The sequence below is a fragment of the Dermacentor andersoni genome, chromosome 11, assembly GCF_023375885.2.
Source record: "Dermacentor andersoni chromosome 11, qqDerAnde1_hic_scaffold, whole genome shotgun sequence".
Classification (NCBI taxonomy): Eukaryota; Metazoa; Arthropoda; class Arachnida; order Ixodida; family Ixodidae; genus Dermacentor; species Dermacentor andersoni.
In genome coordinates, this window is record NC_092824.1 from 96,352,063 (window position 1) to 96,377,911 (window position 25,849).

The 25,849-nt window shown below is 48.8% G+C and overlaps 1 long non-coding RNA gene across 1 annotated transcript in view; it reads left to right on the forward strand.

Annotated features, from left to right (window-relative positions):
- The window catches only part of LOC140214237 (uncharacterized), a 163,790-nt gene extending 139,334 nt beyond the window's left edge, over positions 1-24,456 (forward strand). The window contains exons 2-4 of the long non-coding RNA XR_011891187.1: positions 10,294-10,494; positions 11,944-12,006; positions 24,293-24,456. This is a non-coding gene — a long non-coding RNA (uncharacterized lncRNA). The remainder of the gene's footprint in view (positions 1-10,293; positions 10,495-11,943; positions 12,007-24,292) is intronic.
- Positions 24,457-25,849: the final 1,393 nt, after the last annotated feature.

Sequence of the window (25,849 nt, forward strand, 5' to 3'; positions counted from 1 at the left end):
TAATCACACGACGTTCTGCGGCAGAGACGTGATATGGGCGTTGCCGAAATGGCGATTGGCAGCCAGTGTCAATATGATGCGTGGCAGCAGACGTCCGGCCCAGGGAAGGTTACCCAACATCAAAAGAAGAACGGAATTATTATAATATGCGCAGAAGCTGAGAACGCTGAGCTGGGTTGAGGCTATCGGCGATAGATGAATCGGACACACCTGTGGGCAAAGGGTCGGACGTAGAAAGAGAACCGAGCGTGCTGTAACTGGCGCAGGACGTGTCTTCGGTAACATCCGTAATTTGCACGGCGTCGATCGCTTCCACATAGCTAAGACATTCGCCTTGAGGTAGCATCACAGGGTATGAGAAAGGGTTACCGACGAAAATAGCTGTGGAGGGCTTGACGTTCACTGTCGCAAAATGAAGCCGCAGACCTTTTAGAGTATAAAAAGCGGCCAGATGGAGAAAGTAGTGCGACGGCGTTAGAGAGGCTGCTGCAATGCATAGAGACAACCATTGACGAGTTGGGAGGCACGGTGGTGTCGTGCCTGACGAGTAGTTTGTTCGCAAAAGAAGCATTATCGGCAAGCGTCATATCTGAGATCAGCGACATTTCTAGTTCGGCCCGTGCGCAATGAAGGACGGCGTTTTGGCGGGCGAGAAAGTCCCGCTGCACGACAGCATCGTGGAAGCACGATGAAATCATAGTAAATTCGACGGCGCATACAACGTCCTCGACGAGAACACGAGCGGTGCACGCCGCTATCGGCTGAACACGCTGTGCACCTGCTGTGCGGAGGGAGAATCCAGCAAGGGGCGTCGTGACCTTTCGAGGGAAGCGACAAAGCTTTGCCTCCATAACTGACACAGCGGCTCCGGTGTCCACGAGGGCATATGTGCGCGCATCGTCAACTAACACGTCTATCACATTGGTCGGGCTACGTTTATCTTGTAGTACAGCTCAAGTTCTTTACGTTTGAAAGTTGGCCTGAAGAATTGCTCTTTACCTACAAATATATATATATAAAGGGATACATTGAAACAGACTCCTGAGAATAAAACAATGTATTAATAAAAAGCTAAGTTGCAACGCTCACCTTTACGAGTAGTCGCGTTTCTCACAAACGCTTCACACGTGTGCCTTAAGACTGGCACCCGATTTGACATCCACCTGAAACGACGAGTTATAAAATCAAAGCTTATAAATTGGTTTCTGCCTACGTTGTATGCTCCTCCTTTCATTTTTTTTTTACATTTTCATTGGGAGCTCCAATGTGTCAAACAATTTTCGGCACTCCTATGAACGTACGTCACTAGTTTCTTGACATTCTGGAGATCATGCAATCAGCAGCGCACACGCTGCAAAAATGATGCCATTTTATCAAATGTCATTTCATCATGCCCGAGTGACATATTGCCTTATCTGAAATTTTACACGGATCTTATTGTTTATGCGAAGCTTTCACGGTGAACCGTCTGATATTTTCTTCACCGTACGTGCTCTGTTGTCCCATATATATATATATATGTATATATATATATATATATATATATGTGTGTGTGTGTGTGTGTGTGTGTGTGTGTGTGTGTGTGTGTGTGTGTGTGTGTGTGTGTGTGTGTGTATAAAGGCACCCATGAATTGGCTCACATAAACTTTGTGTGCTGACCCCGTATGTACAGCTCTGATATACTTTACGAAAAAGTAACTTCCTTCCTAAAAGCTGCATCTATAATGTCGGTTCGCAAATATATCGAAAGCGCATCGATCTGTTAACAGAACAGGAAGTTATATTTCACGAACTCTTTGATTTACTTTGACTTAGCAATTTGGTAGGTGCCACTGCTGGTGTGTCCGTCCTTGGTCAATTTCCAGATTGGGTATGTCCCACTCTGACACAACCGGTAGAGAATCCGTAAAAGTGGCTTGATACGTGTCGTGATTTTCTGTTCGTACACCTGTCATCAGTAAATTGTATGCATCGCGATTAGTTACAAATCATTTAGTGTCCCTTTAAGATAAGAGGTTAATTAAAGTGAAAAAATGATTTCTTCTGCATCAGTAAATTACCGTTTTACAACACCAAAAACACCACTCTTACAACGATGAGACGTTTGGTAAGCTACAAAAAGCGCAAGAACGAAACACGGGTGGTGACGCCTACTTTAGTTCCTGCACCTGGAGGCTGTGACGTCTTAGATTTTCATGGCCTCTTCTAGGGCCTACTAATTATATATAGCGGTACAGATTGACTACATTGTGTTCTAAAGGAACCAAATATTAAACAGGGCAAGTTTCGGGAACCTTTATTGAGCCAAAGCGGCCCAAATGCGAAAACATACTTTGGAATCCCTGACGTCACGCTGACGTACCGGCGCTGGGGTTTCGGCGCGAAATTCAAATATTGATACTTGGACCTTCAATTTCTCATCTAATAATCAAACAATTTTTTTTAAGTGACTGCCGGGATGGTTCTCAAACAATGCTTCATTAGTCTAAACTGATTTATTGTTTCGTTTTAGTGTCCCTTTAAGCGTCACTTCGCATATGTTCTAACATGTGCATTGAATCCGCGAGAGTTTTCTCTTTCTTTGTGTGTGTCGGACGACAAGTATACGTATCCAGTGTAAACTTCTAATGTTTCACTCATATTTTTTTTCCAATCTCCGGCATTTGGACAAGTTTTAGCATCACGATTAGCTAGCACATCTAGCCTCTTCAGAATGATGCAGCACTTCTTTAGACTAAATGTACAGCCCGGCCTTCTGAAAATTCGAAATGTTTACGAGTCGCGAAGTTAAAGGTTCAGCGCTAAAGTCTGAATGTCGGGTAAATTCAACCAGAACAAATAACGACGGCCGTTTGCATGAAATAATGTGGCCGGTCATAGCATTTTCTGTGACAGCCCTCGTTCAACATTTTTGCTATGACGTAGTACGCCTGCAGTTCGAATTTCGAACGTAGAGAGGTTTTCAAGACAACCTTTAATAGAACATAACCGACCAAGCTACGCGCTTAAGGGGCAAGTGACGTACATTAGTGCATAAACACCTTGAGATCTGCAAAATGTATTTGAGCAATAGATGGGAGCATCGTGAATTCACAAGCATCTAAAGTTATAATGGTGGGCATGATAATGTTGACGCGCCGTTTTTTTTTTTATTTATTTGTCGTGTCACGGTTTCAGGGACCAAAGCTGAACGTGCGTCATCTCGAGAAGTTCTTTTTTCTCTTTTTCTTTCCTTTTGTTATTTCTTCCTTTTTTTTTTAAGAGCGCAAGTCTCAAGCCCAGGATACATGGAGCGTTCTTTCACGGCGAGCATCTCGCGGCACAAATAGACACGGCGGGACGACGCCGATACGCAGTGACAAACCGGGCGGACGCCGCCGCGCGCTCGCCGCAGATCTGTCAGGGTTGCCAGACATAACGAATGGGTTTCTGGATAACAAAAAACAAAAGAATAAGTAGGGTTTTTATTGTATTATTTGTTGTTACTGACCAAACAACTTCGTAAAAAGTTTCATACAGGCGCTTACGAAGGATTTCTACACATTTCACTGAGCTGCGAGCATTTTAGCGGGCTGGCTTTGCGCCGTCTGGCTACGTTGGGTGAGCGGTTGCACCGCGGAGTGCAGGCGTTGCAGAAGGTCTTGTGGTTCTCCAACAGCGACGTTTACTTTGTGTAAAAATAGATTGTGGTGATTCGTGTTTACTTCAGTTTCCGTTCCTGTTTTAAAGCCACCTCCAAGAACAAGCGTTTAGTATCGCAGCCGGAGAGGATAGAATTTTCGGTACTTGGCGTGAAATGGGCCTGTCACCGGCTCTCGTTCTCGGTGCCCCAGGCATTGCGCGCGCCGCCTGGGCCCACAGAGATGCAAACAGCCAGGAGACCAGGCATGGTCGGCTTCTAACTACAATGTGTCTTCCATCTTTTTCCTCGAGGCATTCGAGCAGAAGGGACTTTCTTTCGCCGGTCCTCGTAGTCCTGGCGACCGCAATCCCAAATTATGCCACGTGTTTGCACTGCTGAAATGAGCGTATCATTGTATTCCAGTCTCGCTGCTTTCCACGACTTTGCCATGGTTACAGTATTGCCCCTATAGAGCACTTGGATATTGTGCAGTCTCCGAGCGCCTCTCTTGCAATCCGCGACAACCGTATACCGAGCGGACGCTTTCTTTCTTGCCAACGCTTGGCACTGTCATGTAGTTGTCTAGAACACCCGTTCTTTCTTTAAACTATTCTGACGCCTTTCGGCATTTCACGTGGAAGCAGGATCCTTCGGTATCACCACATGTGCGCTCCGAGGACGCTCAACGGTGCCGTGCGTCACCGTATGCGTCTCATTAGTTTCGTCTGCCGCTCACCTCGGGGCATACAGCTTGCGGTGTATACCCTTCTGGATTTCGTCAGTCTTTTTGCGTAGTAGTTTCAGTTGTCCCTCTGCATGCTATCTTTGCAAGCGTCGCCTTTTCTATACGGACGCAGACAACAGCACCTGCAAGCTGCAACGCGGCAGTCAGTAATTTATTAAAGTTAATTTATTTAGTGTACGCATTTCTTCCTTTTTTTATTTCCTTTCGTACGTTTAATGTCTTTTTCTTGTTCTCGTTACCTGCCATTCTTGGAAATAACTCTTGGCAGCGGTTGCATTAATAATAGTCGGTCGTTTCTATGCGTCCCCGTACGCGTTGATCGCTCTGTCTTCTCAGACACGATAAGTGCAAGATATTTTCAGTGTGCGGGCAGTGACAGGAGCGAGTGGTGCCTGAGCACGAATTTTGCACAACGACATAGTCTTTTTCGCAGCCCTAAAAATGAGATACTGCAACAATGGGGCCGAAATATCAAAAGTGGTGACAAATATATGGATGATGCCACTGTGAACTGCGAGCGGCACTTCGAAGCGGGCCATAGCCAGTCGAAATGTCAGGCGATGTGCCTCAGTCGACAAACGATACGGTGCCATTAACAATATTCCCCGATGTTCCAGAGTATGAATGGAAGCATGTTACTTGGACAAGAAAAGAGTGCAACCTGTGTCATCGAGCACCGCCAAGAGTTGCGAAAAGGCGAAATATTAGTTCAGATTAGCCAATGGTAGCTCATAGCACCCACGCGACGGTTCTAGTGACGCTGGCGTCACCAGTAAATTCAAGGAGGTTAAGACCCCATCACCCCCGACGAAAGTTAACCTCTTAAAACGAGGAAATGTTATTGAGGACATCGGCATAATTTTTTTTTTCTTTAGACTTCCATTATGCACTTAGTGGAGTCCGCCGGGTTAACTGCAATTTGACGTTGTAAATATGGTCAAAGTTTACCTTTGCTGTCACTCATTTTCCTGCATGTCGAGTAATAATCAACACTTACGCAGAACAAAGGCTTCAAGCAGGATATCTCACGGTAATTGCAATTTTTCAATGGTTTGGTAAAAAAAACTGTGCCGCATTTATAATTATCTGTTCCGTGAGCACGTCACTTAAGTTTGTAGACGAAAAATAAGTATACAAAAATTTGTACTCTTAATTTCATGCTCCCAAACATTCAATATTGGACTGTAACGATCGATGGTGTCCCTTTCACGCGCAGAGAGACCAAACGTGCGCGGCCAACCAAGCGCAAACGCCCACATTCTGTCGCTCCGGCGCGGCCGCGCGTCGGACGCTCCTAAGGAGGCACCAGCTAAAAAGGAACACCACACAAGAACGTTCGGCGGCTGTCGGAAGTCGGTGGGAGATCGATCGTCGCGACGCCTGGTAAGCGCGAGGGGCACTCCCGCCATTTCCCCCCAAAATTACTAGAGGGAACTCTGGCGCTGTAGTCGTTGTCCTACCATGGGAATGATGGGATGTACATTGGATTTGTCTGATCTTCGTGCTTGTGGATTCAGACGTTCTTGTGGCTTTGTATATTACGCTATATAAATATTATTGTCGTACATTTCGGCACAATCTATATTCTTCGAAGTGCAGAAGACGCCGGGAACGCGTACAGTTTCTATTAATTGCAACGATTGAGCTTGCCCCGGTGGCCAAATCGAAACGCGCCAAGCGTCTCAAGGCACTGGCATGCCCGCGATAAATTCATAAGGACGTTTCATTCGCTTCTCGATACGTGCGTCCGTGGCTTAATGGTTTCAATATCAGGCTTCTGTGCTAGAGTCCCTGTGTTCGATTCCTGCCGTTGGCCAATTTTAATGATGTTTATTTAATTATTTATTCCGCATTATACTGTTGAAAATGACGAGTTAACAAAGTTGCAATGCCGTTTGAAGCCAAAAGGACGAAGTTTAGGCAAATCCATGTACTTCCCATAATTCCCATGCTGGGACAGGCGCTCCCATTGCAGCTCCCGTAGACACTAGCGCCAGAGTTCCCTCTAGTAATTCTTGTAGGAAACTCTATGGGCCGGGCGTCACGAGACGTTCATTTGAGGGATCGCCAGCCGTTAGTGCGCAGGCGCGAGTAAGAGCGGGCGCGAGAGAGAAAATTTGGGGACTTCTTGAATATATGCCTCTGCCTAGGCACTACGAAGGAGGTTTCCTAGCGTGTGTTGTAGGCGTTTGTCCTGAGGCGTGCCGGTACCGCGTAGTGGGGTCGAGTTTGTTTACGCTCGGACGTTGGCTGCCGGCGCTGTAAAATAGGTGAAGCTGCGGGCACTGACGCCTGATTTGGCGACCGCTGTGCCGGACGGACTGTCTCGCATCTGCGGCGCTCGTGCTAAGTCAGTCGCGGCGGATCATAACTTTCTCGCGCCTTACGGCGAAGTACCTTGTAAATAACATCACAGATGTTTGTGTGAGAGCAGTAGCGAATCTATAAGGCAGAGTTGCAAAAGACGCGGGGCGCAGTAGTGCTGAACTTAGCGTCACAAGTTGGCGGCTGGACGTAATTATATTTATTCAATCGTCTTTCTTTTTCTAATTGTAACGTGTCATTATTTCGTATTATTGGCGGCGCCTCCAGGACATCAAAGCTAGAACCCGGACTATTCTGCCGGTGTTGGCTCGCCGAGGCCTGCGCGTGCCAGGGGTGTATAAGATGTCGCGGACAGCCAATTTATTATGCAGACACATCCTGCAGGCTTCGGCCTCCGCGGCCACGACCTACGGGACGCCCTGCTTCCAGCTTTGAGCCCCCGCTACCCCTTGGGTGCCCTGGAGCCTGCGCCGCCTGCTTTAACCTAAGGTGCTCTCCTGAGGCCTCCGTTTGCCGCTTACATGTGCCCTCCTGCAGCAGTGCTTGTAAAGAATGCAATCTATCGTCGCGACGAAAAAAGCGACCCGCGACTTAATTATACAACACCAATCAGAACCTTGCCCCTTCACACACAGTGATCACCAAATGGGGCGTCCGTCCGGGGGCCCACTGCCTGAACGCGCGGGCAGATAGCGGCGGAACGTAAACTCGACCGCAGTCCGTAATTCCGGCATGTCTAGGGGACAAATGCTACAACACGCGCTCAGAAACCTCATCCGTAATTTTCTCTGTCGTGGCCGCTCTTACTCGCGCCTGCGCAGACTGCTGGCGATCCCTCAAATGAACGTCTCGTCCGGGCGGCGTATTTCCAATTGCTATTAGGTACAACGGGGCGTGGCACTTGCGGAGACGACGGACGTTTGCGCGCATGCGCGAGTAAGAGCGGGTGTGAGAAAGGAAATGTGGGGACTTTTGCTCCTTGAATATACGTCTGTTTCTTAGCGCGTGTTGTATGCGCTTGTCCCTAGGCGCGCCGGCAGAAGTCGCGGGGCGCGGTAGTGCTGAACCTAGCATCGCAATTTAGCGGGTTTTCCGATCGGACCGGGTAGGTCCGATCGGAAAACCCAGGCCCGGACGCGTTTTTACAATTGCTAGTAGGTACAGCGGGGCGTGGCGCCTTTGACGGCGCTCGACGTTTCTGCGCAGGTGCGAGTAAGAGCGGGTGCGAGAGAGAAAATCTGGGGGTCTTTGCTCCTTGAATATGTAACTCTGCCTAGGCACTACAGTGGGGAAGTTGCTTTGCGCGTGTAGCGTGCGTTTGTCCCTAGGCGTGCCGGCATGGCGGAGGGGGGTCGAGTTTGTTTACGATCCGCCACTGACTGCCCGCGCGGTGAGGCAGTGGGCACGGACGCCCCATTTGGTGATCACTGTCTCTGAAGGGGCAAGGTTCTGACTGGTGTTGTATAAGTCGCGGGTCACTTTGTTGGTCGCGACGATAGATTCCATTTCTTTACAAGCACTGCTCCAGGAGGGCACATGTAACCGGTAGGCAGAGGCCTCAGGAGAGCACCTGAGGTTATATTAAAGCAGGCGGCGCAGGATCTCCGGGGCACCCAAGCGGTAGCGCGGGGATCAAAGCTGGAAGCAGGGCAGCACGTGGGTTGGGGTCGCGGAGGCCGAAGCGTGCCAGGGGGTGTTCGCATAAAAAATTGGCTGTCCGTGATAGCGGACAGCCGATCTTATACTCCCCTGGCACGCGCAAGCCTCTGCGAGCCCCAACCCACGGACCAGTCCGGCTTCTAGCTTTGATGTCTCCGTTGCCGCTTTGGTGTCTTGGAGGCGCCGCCAGTAATGCAAAATAGTGACACGTTGTTTTAATTAGCAAACAACACGATTGAATAAATATAATTGCGTCGAGCCGCCAAACTGCGATGCTAGGTTCAGCACTACCGCGCCCCGCGACTTCTGCCGGCGCGCCTAGGGACAAGCGCATACAACAGGCGGTAAGAAACTCCTCCGCAGTGCTTAGGCAGAGTCGTATATTCAAGGAGCAAAAGTCCCCACATTTCCTCTCTCGCACCCGCTCTTACTCGCGCATGCGCGCAAATGTCCGTCGTCTCCGCAAGTGCCACGCGCCGTTGTACCTACTAGCAATTGGAAATACGCGACCGGGTAGCCGGCGGGAGCCAATTTTTGGACTCCGAGGTACAGTGTACTAGTACCCATTATAATACACTGTAGCTGAGGGGCGAGCGTTCGACGCCGGTTTTCCGCTCCATGTATCCCAGGCTTTAGGCTCTCGTTCCTGGGTTCAGCATCATCTTTCCTCGGCGTTATCGTGCGTGAGCGTTCGTCGTCGTCGTCTTCCACAGCTGGCTCCGATGACGCTCATCATACCAGCGTTCCCATACTGCCCTTCCTCTACAAAGGCGCTGACGGCACTGGCCCACTGCCAGTCGGTGCGGTGATTTCAGTCCCGAATTCTTTGCCTCAATATATCGCACAATGAAAACACGCATCGAGCTACGCTCAAATTTCGCATTAGGAAGTATGGTAATCATCGGTAACATTTTTTTTTACTTCTTTGGTTACTGCAATTACAAACAACCAATCATTGCATAAAGCAAGAAAAGCGCATGCGAACTGTACTGAATGTTTTTCAAATGCCGTGCGCCTACAGAAAAGCAAAACAGAAAGTTTATTCTTTCTTTTGTGGGGGGGGGGGGGGGGGAACAGAAGTAGACTTCATAGCATACAATATGCCGACTACAGTGTACAACACACTTGTCAGCTTCGGTGACTTCAACTGCTGGGTAGCGTCATTTTGCAAAAAAAGAAAAAGAAACGTCTTCTGCACCCACGCCTTGTGGGTGCAGAAGACGGTGTATGGGCACTAGGGTACAGAAACGACGTAACCAAACACAAAAGTTACCTTTATTCACACATTACAAATATTTGATGCCTAACTTATGTTACAGCTTGTAAGTGCCTTACGACCTGATTTTGCAATCTTGCTCGCCCCCACCGTCGCCTCACAAGACGGCGCTGCAAGACGGTTGCCACAGGAGCTGCTGTGCACCTCTGCCTCAGTGCTGTCACGGTATTCCGCAAACTAAAACGTTTACGGACAGAGTGAAACTCTCTAATACAAGTGAGTTACAGAGTGTCCGTAAAAGTAATTCCGTGGAGGCGCACGGCATCAACTGGTAGCGACTTCTGATGACGCATAGTCTAACCAGGGAGCACCCAAGGCTAATCTCGCAGTGACTTACACATACTGTTTACCTACTGGCGAAAAGCGTTGGTAATGCGGTAATGGTTAACTTGTAATACCCTTATACTTTTTGTTTCGTGGAGAACGCGGATGGTCACAATTTTTTTTTTTTTTCAATCGCATTGTAGTTGCATAAAACGGCACCAGATGTCCCTACCATCTTTGCTACTGCTGTCCACGACTCCCGCAACCCGCTAACCCACAAACGATGACATGTTTACCGAGAAACTACAACTCTCTAGGGGCTGACCTATCTATAGGCTTTGTGCATTGTGTAAGAGATTCAAACTACAGCCGGTACAGACCAATTCATTTCCTTTCGCGCAGAGCACATGGCGCCAGTCACTCATGGCGAAGGTCACGAGGTCCCGTTGTGCCCTTCGTCCTACTCGGCGCGATCCTGCTGACCACGGTTTGGCTTTCTGCCTCGAGACTGGACTACGCGAGAGTGCAATGGACCCTACGTTCGATCTCCGCGAACAGGGGCAGGCTCGTCGCCGACTACCTCCTAGGCGAAGCCAGCGAGACGTGAGCCGATTCCCGTGGTCCCTTTTCGGAAGCTCGCTAAAGGCAAAACGTTCAATCAAGAATACACGCTAATATGTTAATAGGTGAATCACAGTGTATTACGGAAACAGAAAAAGAGAAGCAGAGCGATCACTCAACCAACAGGACAGCTAGACAAGCGTAACCTAACGGAACTTAACCTAAAGCTGATTTGACAGACTGAATCTGAGAGCAACGTGAGAGCCCTCCCCTCCCCCCCCCCCCCCCCGCCCCCCATTTCCTTAGTAGACAAAGAAAGTAAATTTTGTATGCAGGTGTTAAGCATTTGAGGTCGCATTGGTTGTGTTTTCATTCTTTTTTTCATACTGTACAATACGTGCGCATGAGCGTGTGTATGAGCATATGTCTCCAGCAAGTCTTTGGAACTTGTAATCTCTTTCTATGAGTATGTACTTTCCGTGCGACTAGACCAGCTAAAAGTCGGCGCTCGGTTACTTGTCTTTTGTTTCTGTGGTTATCTCTTCCCAAATACGCTGTAATACGCACCTACCTATTCGTGGAAGTTCAACTCGCTAGAATTTTCGGTTTAGTACAGCGACGACAAGGAGCTATAACTGATCAGTGTAGACAAGGCAATGATTCTTTGAAAGCTATAAGTTCACATATTCGGTGGTATGAATACGTCTTTTAATGCATTTGAACTCCATCAATGTAACCCTTACCATTTCTGAGACAAAAACCAGACATACCAGGCACAACCGTGCTAAGGCTACAGTATCTTACTTTGCACGAACACGCACAGATAAATACGCTTTTTTTTCCCACGTACAACACACGACCGGATTTGCTTACTGCAAACGTTTTGCTAACGCTGCTGTTGATTGTTTATTGACTTTGTATTGTCTGTTTCGTGACGATGCCTGCCGGCTTGGTCTTCGAGTCCGCAAAGTGTGCTAAGCAAAGTAATAACGTTAACTGCACTTGAAAAAAAGAAATAAGGCGAAGTAACCTTCTTTAAAAAAAAAAATTTGCGCCGAGACAGTATCGCGCCGGCACGTCAGTGTGACATCACCTATTTCAAGGCATTTTCTCCTATTTGTCCAGTCTTACCTCATTAAATTTGGTGCAGGCAATAGAAAGCACAACGATTGAGCCATTTGCATGTATTCAGATGGAATCTCGCCATAAGCAAAGCAAAAGGTGACGTGACGCCAGGCAAGAAAGACGGCGCACCGCATGAAGCCCGTTCGCTTTCCGCTAAGCCTAAAAAAAATTAATTAAATATGAGGCATAACGCCCTAAACCAACACTAGGATTATGGGGCGAGCCGTTCTCTGCTCGCTATAGTCGTGTAGTTTACTTTTCTGTAATGTAACAAGCCTCGTTAAATTCGGCACAGTGAATACCAAGTATAACCATTTCTCCGTACCTTTCCTCTAAGGACGCTTCTCTCCCCATTTCCTCTTCAAGGCGCGCTACACAAGGTAATGTGACGTCAGGCAAGAAAGAAGGAGCGCTGACTGAAAAGAACAGGTGAGTCCCGTTGCTTCCCTATCAGGGTAAGTCTAAAAAAAATTAAGTTTCATGGCCTTATGCGCCGAAACCAGGGTATAGTTTTCAGGCACGCCGTATACTGGAGGCACCGCGGATTAATTTTTACTCTTTAACCTGCGTCTAGATAAAGCGCGCGCTCGCGTTCCTTTTCTTTCTTTTTTTGCATTTCGCCTAAACAAAAGTACAGTCAACCGTGCGTTCGAGCTTCACTATCCGAAACAGGCTTACCACCGACTTGCTCTTCGGCGAAGTCAGCAACACACGACACAATTTCCGTGATGCACCTTCAAACGGACTCTTAAAAAAAAAAAGCCTTAAATCGAAATTATAGGCTGAAGGGACGGAATGCTAATCGCAGTGTATTAGGAAAGAGACGACCGAAGAAACATGAAACACAGAGCGCTCGCTCAACTTGCCCGGCGAGTAATTCAAGCAGACTTGGCAGTCCAAGTATAGCAGAGCAATGTATGAGCCCTTCCTCTCTACTTCCTGGTCCGGGACCAGGACCGTCCTGGTCCTGGTCCTGGTCCGGGACCAGGACGAATTTTTCTACAACTATGAGGCTTTTCTTTCGAGGAACCCGTATGGGTTTCCTTTGTAGCAATTGCTGCGAACGGGTGGATGTCTGATTTTCCCTTTATTCATTACTTCTCTCCACCTTGCGGATTTCCGCAGAACTACTATGTCGATAAATAACTGATGCAATGCATATGAACTCGCAGTGACGTACGAGCGAATCGCGCTGCAGTGCGAGCTCGTGCGCTGCTCGCTTGATGTTGCTTTTAATGACAGCGCTCGAACATCGATTTGCTGCAATAAATACTACCTTGCTGCGCTGCCTCAACATGCTGGCTTGAGGTCGAGGATGAGCACATTTAACTCTCTAACCTGTGCTGCTCGTAGTGGGGTAGTGAATTATCACCGACTCAGCCCGACCATTTGTGGTCATTTGCACCCACCTGTCACTTCACCACTTCGCACCGGTCGAATTGTTAATTGTCGCTGTGGCCGGGTCTCGAATCGTGAATCACCAGCCATGCCTGCTGCTATGTCTGTCTGCCGTCGGGACTGTAGGTGTAAGAGACTAATCTTTAGCAACGCAGATAATCAAGCAAGCTTCAAGACAGGCGAAGCAATCAGCCTGGCGCGAAGTTTCGCATACCCAGCGCGACGAACTACAGTTATCCAGCACGCCCGACGCTCCGTTTCGTGAGGCCTTGAAAGAAAACGGTAGAATGTGATGTTGGGATTCAGGCCTCCTTGTTCATGGCAGCCCACGACGCAGCAGTAACGACGGTGACGCTTTTTCGAGGCTGAGCTAGGTCTCTCCGGATCAACGTCGCCTATTCCTTCTGCTTCCAGCATTACGTCCCACCACGGCACACGGAGAGTCCGTTTTCGTTAAACTATAGGCTGCGGCCAGCTCGCACGGAGGTCCGCGTGGTCTGTGAGAAGCGAAGAGCCTTTTCGCACTCGCAACAGCGCAGGAAAAGCGCAAATCGACGCAAAGCTCGGGCTAGAAACGTGCTTCGCCACAGCCAGGGCTCAATACTACCCAAACTGGTACTACTCAGATAACGTTTCTCGCCGCCACCAGGCGCCGCAACTAAACCTCAAACTCCAGCGCAAGACGCCCATAGGGTTTACTAGAAAGGGGGAGTGGGTCCACGGCGGGCTCTCCGCTGATGATTCTTTTATTTTGAAAAAATTGGCAGTGGCTTAGCTCGGCTATGCCAGGATATACGTAGCGGAAGCTAGGGCATAGCATGGTTAGCCTTCGTTAATTTTGATTGAGTCCGGGTTAGTCTGGTTGTCTAGCTATGTGCGGCGTTTAGCCAGTCGTTCGGCGTGCTGTTGGTCTGTTTCATGGGCGATTCGTTTCCTCTTCATCTCGTTCCGATGTCGCTTCCAGGCCTCCTCCTGCTTATCAGAATTGTCGCCGTCCATACTGCCGCCTCAACTGTGGTTGCGGCGCACGCGAGCTCTCTTTTTCAATCCTCCGACATGTTATCAGGCACGCGGCGCAGCTGGCGAAGCGAGAAAACTCCTCAATCTCCCAAAGTAACGCGAACTAGTGTGCCTCGATGCGCGGAATGCCCCTCAAACTTCGTAAAGTAGTGCAACGTTTTGAAGAATGCCGCCTCCTCCTTGCGCGCTCTGGCCGAGGCCGATGCCGCGTCGCTTTTGGCCTAATAGCATCACGTGGGCCCTCGCGCCGTGCATCAGCGCCATTTTTGCTCGAGAAGCGTCTACGGAGTGGCAGGAGCGTATGTTGGCGCCGTTGCTACGCTCGAGCAGTGTAGGCGGCGCCACGGTCGAGGAGGGAGCGTCAAAGAGAGGAGAAACGAGGAGGAGTGAAGGCGGAGGAGGAGAGTGTCACTACTTTACGAAGTTTAAGGGGTTTTAGATGCGCGCGCTCCCCTCCTCCGCCGCGCGTGCATCGAGGCACCCTAGCTAGGGTGGCTAACCTACCCTAGCCCCCTAGCGCCAACCACTCCCCTCCTCCTCCGATCGGCGCGGACTCGACGGTGGCGCCGCCGATGCTGACCCTACCGTAGCAGACGGCGGCTAACACGCTGCGGGAGGAAATCCGCGGAAAAGTTCGTTCGAGCCCTGCGCAGCGGTTTTCTGAATCGAGATCTTGCTTTATCAGTCGCTAACTGGCCTTCAGAATGTCGTGTTGGAATTGCGGAAGAAATAGAGAAAAGCACCGTTATTTAAGGCGTATTGAAGGCGTATAGCGCGCGCACGTTGAGCGTTCGTGTTGCTGAACACGACGCAAGCACGCGGTGTGCTCAAACATACGCGTAATTACCAGAGTTTCAGGTTTTGACAGCGTGGAAGTATGTGTACGTGGTTTCGTAGGTTCATTTACGTACCTGCATGATACTTTCGTTCGGCCGGCGCGTGAGAGATTCCGACTGTCTCCGGGCAGCAACGCCTAGCAACAAGGCCGCTTCTGTTCCACGCCTTTTACAGATGTGTGTAGGTCATGCACAGGTTGTGGTGGCCATGAGCAACGTTTTCACACATAGACAGTATAGATCATTTGAACAAAGTACCGGCACAAGAAATCGTTTTTTATTTATTCATTACAGTGCAAATGGTTCGAATTTGATAGCAAAAAAGAAGGAACTTGATGGGACAACTGGGCAGAGGTTCCGAAAATAATTAGCCCCCTCCCCCTCATTGGCACCAGGAACACTTGTCGAAGTGCTGATTTTATATCTGTATACTAAGTGTGTCTGTATTCTTTCGCGTTTCAGGTTTTCGCAAGGAAGCAGTGTTGCGTTAACTGGAACAGTCAAGGCACACAAGACAGGGAAAAAAAAATGATTCTTGGGTATATGTATGTGTAGCCGCATATGCATAGCATATGCGGCTACACTTCCGCATATGCTATGGGAGTGCCCAGCACAGTACACCCCGACTAACACCACGACTCTCTCGTCGAGGTTGCATGAGGCTCTGCGGAGCTCCGCCCTTGACGACCAAACCTGGGCGACCCAGCACGCCCGCGAGGCGGCGGCGAGGCAAGCCCTCGACGTCCCTTCGTGGGAGGCTTAGGCCCGGCCATCATAAAGTGCTGGTTCCACAATAAAAGTTTATTCCTCCTCCTTGGGTTTTACGTCCCAAAGCCACGATCTCATTATAAGGCACCCCGTAATGGGGGACTCCGGAATAATTTTTTTCCTGCTGGGGTTCTTTAACGCGCCCCCAATGCACTGGACACGGGCGTCTTTGCATATCGCCCGCATTAAAATGCGGCCGCCGCGGTGGCTTAGTAACCGCGTCGGGTATAAAGACTGAACAATAGGGCTGTAGGACCGAACAGTCCTGAAATGGGTTTAATAAAGGTGCTTATCACAGTGTTGCAGACAAGTATACTGCACAAATACACACAGTCCACTGAGCTGTCAGGCTCGCACAGGCAGTCAAACCCGAAGGAAAAAAAGAATTATTAAAGCGGATTGCAACAGATGCACTAATTCTTGTAGTGGTACCAGGACGTAAACTTGGTAAACACAAACATGTGCAAAATACATTGAGAGCAATTGCTGCATTATAATGCAGTTGATCTGATCTACAGATCTTCAGTGAAGTGGTCCTGAGAAGAGAAACAAACAATTTCAGTGTTGAATTGAAAAAAAAAACGGATTTGTATAACATCTCTCTGCGTAGCTTCCACGGCAACCCTGTCCGCACTCCATAATCAAAAACACGAAATTATTTGTCGCAACAGATGGCAGGCAACATACAGTGCATACGACTCATGCGATACCCATTTACTTAATTGGACGCACAAAAATGTTAACGTTAAGCAATAAAAATGTTAATCCTTATCAGCGGGCTTGTGGTGCTTTGCAGCCTTTCTCGGCTATTATAACCCTGCGCACAAATCGGGCGAGTAGCCCCTGCTCATGCCTCCAATATCGAGCACGCAACCGGCAGCAGCCGGGATAGAGGCGAAATGCAAGGGGCCCGTTAAAGAGATTCCTAGTTGGTGTTCCGTAATTGTCCTCGCACGGGCGCGGTATGTTGCAGCAGTCGCGGGGCGCTTTTTTCATTGCGGGGCGCTTTGGTAATCGTGACGATAAATTTTTTTTTACAAGTGCTGCTCCAGGAGGGCACATGTTACGGCTAACGGAGGTCTCTGAAGAGCACGCGACATTACAATAAAGCAGGCGGCGCAGGGAGTGTTCGCATACAAAATTGGCTGTCCGCTGTTGCGGACAGCCGATCTTATACCCCCTTGGCATGCACAGGTTTCGGCGAGCCCCATCCAGCCCTGGTTCTAGCTTTCGTGTTCCCGTTGCCAATTTGGTGCCCTGGAGGCGCCGTCAATAGCACGAAATAATGACACGTTGTTACAACTAGTAAATGAAATCTATTAAAAAGATAAGATCGCGCCGAGGCGCCAACTTCTGGCGCAGCGCTACCCCGCCCGCGCGAGAATTACGAAACGCGAACGTGCAATTTACCGGCCCACGTACGGCTCTATGATCAAAGTACACGTTAAACATCCCCTGGCGACCTAAATAAAGTTATCTGGAGCCATCCGCTACGACCTCCGTCATAGCTTTAGTCGGTCCAGGACGTTAAAAACATTAATCACCACAAACCAAATCAATACACGCGGGCGTACATTCGAAGCTAAAAGACTGCATCTATAAGTCATAGTGAGCCTTGAAAAAGCGTCGAGAATGTGCTAACTTCTCTGGTGGAGCTCCAAACATAGCCTGAATAAAGTCGCTTTTATGGCACAGGCCAGCTGCAGATGCGTGCACTTTCACCGCAAGAGGAAACTACATGAAACAAAGAGCACATTCGAGAAAGAAAGTCAGCTTAAACGCACTAAAAACTACGCAGAGCATGAACACGTACACTTTTTCGAAGCAGAAGGCGCGAACTAGGCTCAAAAGAAGGGGTTGTGAGGCGCCGTGGCACTTACTTCACAAAGCCGTGCGTCTTTTGCACTTCCTCGAAGTCAGCCCGCCCAATCCTGTGTATCCACACTTTTCTTCTTGGAGCATTGCGCCCGCCGGATGGCAAAGAAAGAAAGCTTTTTGCCGTCGCTGTGTCCGTTGCGGCAACCGAAGGCGCAGCAACACAGCATCACTATTAAGTTCTCGGCCCTAACACATTCTATTCCGCTAACGCACTCGATCAGTCCGTCTGCCGTGCTTTCGTCGCACAGAGCCGACAATGGCGATCGGAGCGCGCTGGAAAGGAAAAATAGACGAAAGCGCGGCGCCTGCTTCCACGCTGGAAAGTAAAATTATGCAAAAGCGTGGTGCCTGCTTCCACGTGACACAGATTGGCCAATGGGGGAGCGGAGGAGGCTGGGGCGACAGGAGGTGTGGAGGAGGAAACACCAGGCTGAGCGCGGTGACGGAAAGATTTAAGAATGGCACTTCTTTTGGAAAATTGAGGGGCTTTAGAAGCGAGCGTAGGTGAGCGCAACAACGAGGAACGCGGTGTGACGTCATACCAAACGGCGGTGGCGTAGAGGCACGGCGCTGCGCAGCGGCGGAACACCTGTGGCTCGGTGCTACTTGTGGCGCATGCGCAATAGTGACTAGGGAGAAATAGAGAAAAATTCGCAGCGAGGCGCGCGTTGTGACGTCATGTGCCTCCTGGAAGCACCGCCACGGCGAAATCACAAGTTCGCGGCCATTAAATCTTTCGCTTTAAAAATTAGTGGCGCCACCGTCGCCTTCACCTGAATGAGCGGGTCCGCACGTCGGACGCAGTCGCGTCGGAGGCCCTACCTAAGCTGCATGGAGCCGGCCTGCAGTCAATAAAATGGAGAAAGAGTGACGGAAACAATGCTAACGACACGACAAGCACACGACAGCCACTCGGCCCATGAGGTCGTCTCAGCCAGTGGGCGCTGCCGAAACAGGCGGAGCTTCAGGAGAAAGCGATGGCACCGCCGCCGCAATTTCAGCGTTTTTTGCAACGCCGTCGGCACTTGCCAAGCTGTCCGCTGGACCCACTGCCCCATTCCAGTACCCTCTAGTTTCCTTACAGTGTACTAGACAAGGACGATATGTAGGATTTGCTGGAGTGCATGGAGATGGAGATCGCCTGTGCTCCGTGCACTTCTTGCTAGAGTGCTTTGGCCGCACCGGGCAAACAACGAGACTGCAGGCGGTAAATGTGCCTTTCGTGTTTCCTGCGTTTCCGCAGCATCTACAGCAGCCTGTCATTATTACTGCAGAATGTCATACCATGACATGCGCGCGCAAAAATGATTTGCCTCACGTGATATGTATTCGTGGTATCAATGCGGCACCGAAATCGTGAGTCGACGAAGGCCCTTGTCGGATAGGTATATTGAAGTAAAGGAAACAAAACGTCTCGATGTCGACAGTGTTCTGAACAATATTTTTTTCCATATTGTGCTGCATGATTGTGTTCGTGGAAGAAGGTGTGCCGTGGGCGCTGTTTTTCTGCTTCGTTTCGTTGAAAAGAAGTGTTCGTGATTGCAGATGCAATTAATGCCCTGTCCGCCTGCAAAAATGAAAAGTATGAACCGTGTCCCCTCTGCTCGCGTAAGACAGCTCCCGCACACTGGAGTTTGCTTCGTCAGGCGAAAGCTTTAGGTGCTCAGACGTCCCAGCACTAAGTTTGTGGTATAGCCAATAAACTACATTTGGTTTACTAGCCAATGCATTATCTAACTTGAAATTTAACAAAAGTATATGGTGTCAATTTCAGGTAAAGAGTAAGCGTCCAGAACGCAAGCAGCAGGGCTGCCGAGCCAGTGGCACTGCCCATCTGAGCGAAGTGCCTGAAGTTGAAGACCCACCTGTGTCTTCTCTGACCAAACAATGGTACAGAGACAAAGTCAGTGCCTCTGAAGAAGAGATAACGCAGTTAAAGAAAAAAATTTAGACTTTGTAGCAAGCGAAGCGAAGGCTTGCGAAAGAAATGAGACAGCACAAGAAGTCATCAAAGAAATCGGAGAACGAGAACTCATCTCAGAAGGCTCGCACGTGTTTACATCTGCATTTTCAAGTGACATTCAGCAGCTTCTCTGCAGAGCGGGCAACGAACAGAAGGGCAAGTACCTACGTGAGCTCCGTGCGTTCGCATTGACATTACATTTTTTTTTTTTATTCTGCGGTCGTCTATGAGTACGTCAGATCGAAATTCAATGGTGCCCTTCCGTCACAACGTACACTTTGGGATTGGTATCGATCGACTGACGGAGCTCCTGGTTTCACGGCTGAAGCATTTTCTTTTCTCGAAAAGTTTGCGCAAGCACGAAGTGAACCATTTTACTGCGCTCTGGTCGTGGATGACATGGCCATAAGAAAACGTGCAGAACTTGTTGGAGACAAGATAGTTGGGTATGCATACTTTCGAACGGGGCTGGATGATGACAGCCTCCCTGAAGCCAAAACTGTTTGCATCATCATGAATGGTGGCATAAACATCAGAGTCAAGATGCCAGTCGTATATTTTTTTTAATTGACGCACTCACTGACGCAGAGAGAGCGTAGCTGACCAAGCAGGGTATTGAGAAACTGGCATCAATGCAGGCTGAAATTGTCTCTTTTACATTTGACGGTGGGTCGTCGAACTACACAATGGCTAAATGTTTAGGTGCTCAGCTCCGACCGGACACTCATCAGTTTATCACAAGTTTTGCCAAACCAACTGATAGCACTAAAAACGTTTACATTATCTTAGATGCCTGCCATATGATTAAGCTCATCCGTAACTAGCTGGCAATCGTAAGTCACCTCGTTGACATGGAAGGAAGGGATGTGAAATGGTCTGATGTAGTGGCATTGGGGGCACTGCAACGTGGAGAAGGGTTGCGGCTTGGCGACAAGCTTACGTCCAGCGGGAAAAGCAAAAATTCAAGGTGCGATATCCTGTACAAGCATCGAGTGCCTCAGTTGCCGACGATTTGGACTTCTGCGAACAGGTGCTCAAGCTGCCACAATTCAAGGATGCCAGCGCAACATCAAAGTTCATTAGAACTTTCGATCACTTGTTCGACATCTTGAACTCCAGGAACCCACTAGCAAGGTCGTATAAAGCACCCCTTCGGAAGCAGAAGGAAGGTTGCTGGAAGCCGTTCTTTTTCTGAGACCCGACCATACATAAACGGGCTGAGAGATCCGGCAGGGCGTGCAATTACAGAAGGTCTGAAAAAAAACTGTGTTCGTTGGCGTTTTGATATGCATCGCAAGCAAGGAAATAATATTTGACGAGCTTGTTGGCAAGCATCAGCTGAAGTACTTGCTGATGCACAAACTCAGTCAAGATAACGCCGAGAACTTCTTCAGATGCATACGTGGACGAGGCGCACATAACAATCCAACAGCCGCGCAATTTTTGACTGCATACAAGCGTCTGTTGGTTCAGACGGAAGTAACGTCTTCCAGTTCTGGAAACTGCTCCCAGCATGTGGTCTTGCATGAAACCACTACAGTAGCCGCGGTAGATGCAAAAAGCACGCTCACTGACAAGCGCAGATCATCAATACTACAGGCCGTTGACCACAATTATACACATCGCATTGACTGGCCCGAAAGCCTTTGTGCATTTGTCGATGCCGTGGTGCCACACATAGCAGGCTTCATTGTTCGGAAAGTTCGTACAACAACAACATGTGAGCAGTGCATCACCGCCCTGCATTAAGACGAGCTCGCATCTTTAAGCAAAAGAGCCGAGGTGGACTTATTTCACCGTCACAAGACGTCATTGGCCTGTGTGAAGCACTTGAGAAGGGAGATCGGGATGCCTTAGAACACGCACCTATAAAGCGAGATATAAGAAGGAAGAAGAAGCATGTGCTTGCTGCGGTAAAGCTAGGGAAACGACGGAGCATGTTTTATTAGAATGTGCAGACGTCTACCCAGCAGTCGGTTTAGGCACGACTGACCACCTTGAAGCCCTTGGGTTCAGCGGGAGCAGTGGTAAAGCAAACATGTCCACAATAGGCATTAGTAAGAGGCGATTGCAGGATTGGTGGAAGAAAAGTAGGGAAACGACAAAAGACGGAGACGTACAAAAGCACAGTTCGCAATAGGGGATCAGAAAATTTGGGCGTGGTAGTTCATAGTGATTTTTTTTTTCTTTTTTCATTGTTTAACCTAGTTAGAACATTAGGAAGTACAATAGCAAGAGCTTGGTGGCGCAACCCACCTCCCCGTTCCAAAGGGGACGCTCATAACATCCATCCATCCATGTACGCAACGGACGGCGCAGCGTTAGCGCTGCATGTTGATATCTTGATAATCATTTTCTGTCGCAGTCAAATAGACGTGCAAATGCTCGGCAGATGTTAAGATGCATCCCCGAAATTCACTTCATATAAGAAATCAATTATATGTGCACTCCTAGCGCATCTCAACGCTCATTAGACGGATTTATTAACCTGACAGGAAAGGTTTTGCAGACACCGAAGTGGTGGGGTAAAGCCGTTAAATTTGTTTTGAGCCACGCTGCCACGTAACCAGGAATTATTCGGACAGAAATCTTGGCTGGAAATAACGCCGTAGTAAAGGATATCGAGTTCATTGAAAGCAACTCGGATTCCAGGTGCACACATTTTCTTTTGCGGTTCGCATTTATAAAAAAGCATCCCCGGCATCCGCGACCCAACGTCAAGTGCTTAGTTCCTCAGCCACAGTTGTAGAAGAGAAGGCTAAACAATATGTACGTACATAGCCCAAAGCGAAAGAGCTTCCCTGCTTGGCATTTACCTTCTTCCGCGATGAACATTTGTCCCTCGTCCTCTCATTCGCTTTCGCGAACCTCCCCCCCCCCCTCCCCAACTACATTTGCACAGTTTGTTCGTGAATTTTTTTTATTTACATCATGAACGTCAGGCTCATGTGCGAGTATGAGACACACCGACATCCTACATTTCTATGAAAGGAATAAAACAGGTACGAAAGACGACAATTAAAAGGGATCTCTGCAAAACTACACAGAGTATGCCAAAACACAAAAAAAACACATTGCGAGTACATTCCATCCCAACCAATGGGGACCTACAGTGTAATTAATATGCGCAAATGAATTCCTTAATTCATTTCTTAATTATAGTCACAAAACTAGCTTTTTGAATGCACCAGAAAAAGTTGTGCACTCAGATAAAAAAAAAAAAGACAAAGAAGGGTCAGCATACATGTGTTGCACCAGCCTGCTAAGAACCGTATAGCTAACTTTAAAGTGCGATTTCCTTTTTTCGTCGTGCTTCTCCTCACTGATTAGGATCGTTAACGTAAAATTGCAGCCTTGTTAGGACATAAAAACGCACAACTGCTGATGTGAAATCATCAGCATGCAATTTGCAGCCTATGGCATAGCCAAATTTAAAGCTTTGACTCGAATTATGACACCAACTGTGCTGTCGCTGGAAATCTCCTCTTTGCTGAAGAAGGTTGTAAATATATTCCCTCAAGTTTCTTTAGCGCTTCAAGAAGCTACTTGGACGGATACAGCAATCATCCCCTGTCACAAATTTCGTGAATTTTGAGACTATGCTACGGACCCTAGAGTTCTGCTAAAGAAGAGAGCGGCAGCCCTCACATTTGCTGCGAGTAAAAAATTTCTGCGCGACATACCCTGCCATAAATAATGGATGAGGCTGTCATCGCTTCTTTCCTCTACATAAGCCCTCTGCTCGGCCGGAGTGCTGTTTAGCCTTTGCCCTACCAGCGTCAGATTTCCAGCTTCATCAAGTGACGCAACATCCCCTTCCTTTTCAGATTTATCAGGCGAGTGAAGTAGCGATACCAAATCTTTACTGACCTCTGTGTTCCCTGTTTGCATTGCCTTCGCCAAGTTATAAAAAGACAGGCAATTCACAACAATCAAAAATTGAGACGGCATTGAGTGATCGTTGGATCCGCACGACAACCTCACAAGTTCTCCAACTTTTTTTTTTTTCTTCGTGTTATCCTTTTTCCCGCCCAACCTTATATTTGCCGTCATACCACATTATCATCGATTCCTCTCCTTTGTGTTAAACTGCAAATTTCAGCCGTACTTTTGTACACTCACAAGTTACTCATAACATCAATCAATAGGTATTTGAAACCCTCTCCTTGCAAATATTCTAACAGAACAATGTCACAGCCCATCTGCCGTCGACTGGGTCAAAAAGCCACAAAGACCTTTTGCATGTGACTCACAACGAGACAGACACTCGTGGAATTCCTTCAGAGTTCTTCAGAGCAAGCACGCTGCAACCGGCCGCATCACACGGAGAACGCGTCCGTACAGCCCGTGCGGCTGCAGCGCCGCCGCATACATCCGGGACCTGTCTACGCTCCCGGCTTCGAAGCAGTGCGTGGCGCGTTCCGCCGTCTGGCCCCTATTCTAGTACACCGTAGTTTCGTGTCGCGGGAACATCCGGGATATCCTGCGCCTGCTTGGAGGTTAGTGTCCTACACGGCAGATGGCTCTGTATCGCGTTGCGGTGGCGCGGTGGGCAAGCAGTGTGCACAGCGCGGATTTCGGCGGGAGGAGAAATCCGTTCGCTGTAGACGCCGCATTCCCCAGTGTGAACGTGCCATAGGTGGCAAGGCGACTGCAATAAAAAAATGTGCCTCGCAGGCCTTGCAGCTCCCGGTAAGTCTCATCAATCTTAGCTTTTTTCACCGGAGTTATTAAAGAGCCCCTCAGCCAGGCTCCATTCATTGCAAATATTGATAATGTACACTAGAGGTTGTAAGTCGCCGTCGAGGCATTGTTTTACCGAAATAATTTTTTAATCGCTTCATTTTTTTAGGATATAGATGAAGTTGAACTGTCCTCCTACCATGGCCGCCAGGAAGCGAGCGTCACTGTCAACAGTCACACCATATGGTCACAATGTCTTCCTTTGCCTCAACAATAGCGTCCTCAAGTGCCGTTACCTACGTCTGTTCTAGGAACCCGGTGTAGAAGAGTCACATTTGCGTAAGGAACCCCTTCATTCTTTTATTTTTGTACGTCTTTTTGCTGCGCGACGCATTACCAGTGGTGGCATTGCGCGTTCCGCCTTGGATGATTAATCGAAGTCACGTGCCGTGCTCGGTGACGTTAATTAATTAATTAATTATGGAGTTTTACGTGCCAAAACCACTTTCTGATTATGAGGCACGCCGTAGTGGAGGACTCCGGAAATTTCGACCACCTGGGGATCTTTAACGTGCACCTACTCGGTGACGTTGCAAGCACCGGGACTTGTGCGGAGGCATCTGTGCGTGTGACCTTGATTCTCTGGCTGGAAGCGCGGCTCCCTAGTGATTAAGGGGAACGCGGTCTTCTGTTTGAAATTTCGATCGTTTTTCGCGCCACGCAGCAGTTTAACATACTTTGACGCATGCAACGGTTTAGACCAAAATTTAATGTCGCGTAATGTTTTCTGGCACCACACCGCTTAAGGCTCACTCGCGCTAAGCCAACTGGGCACCGATTTCAGTCTGCCGACTGTCGGCGAGAGCGTGTTTTTCTCTCGTGTCAGCGCCCACACGAGCGGCTGCAGCGGCGGCGGCGACAGCAGCTAGCAGTAAAACCCCTCAAACTACGTAGTGACACACTGCTCCTCCGCCTTCGCTCATCCTCGTTTCTCCTCTCTTTCACGCTCCCTCATCGATCGTGGCGCCGCCTACACCACTCGAACGTAGCAACGGCGCCAACATGAGCTCCTCGCCACTCCGTCGACGCTTCTCGAGCGAAAATGGCGCCTAAGCACGGCGCGAGGGCCCACGTGATGCTATTAGGCCAATAGCGACGTGGCGTCGGCCTCAGCCAGAGTGCGGGAGGAGGAGGCCGTATTCTTCAAAGCGTGGCGTTACTTTACGAAGTTTAAGGGGCTTTAGCTAGCAGCAGCAGGAACCGACGTGTGCTTGTTTGGGTACCTTGCCGACCACTTCCTGCACATTCCGTGCCGTTTTTTTTTCTCCCCTAAAGCTTATGTCGTTTATTGCGACTCATAAATTTATCGTCTTCGTTCAAACTACTGCGGCAGGCGCACTTGGCTGTCGGACCTGCTGTCGTTGCATCGTAACGTGCGCTGAGCGTCTCGAATGCGTCGGTATGAAAACAGCGCGCCATGATCACGTGTTGGGCCAACTTTTCTTCGCTTCACTTGCATTACGTAATGCTCGCTCCTAGACATTTCCTTCGTGCATGCACCTAACACTACGGAACTTAAGGCTGAAAGGCCACCTGGGGTGCTATTCTGGAGCGTCTTTAAATTGAACACATTTTAACTTGGTTGTCGCTGTGTGTATTATATAGTATTATGGACACCGTCAAATTGCGTCGTATTGAATCATTTTTGCATTGCAGGCGTTTTGAG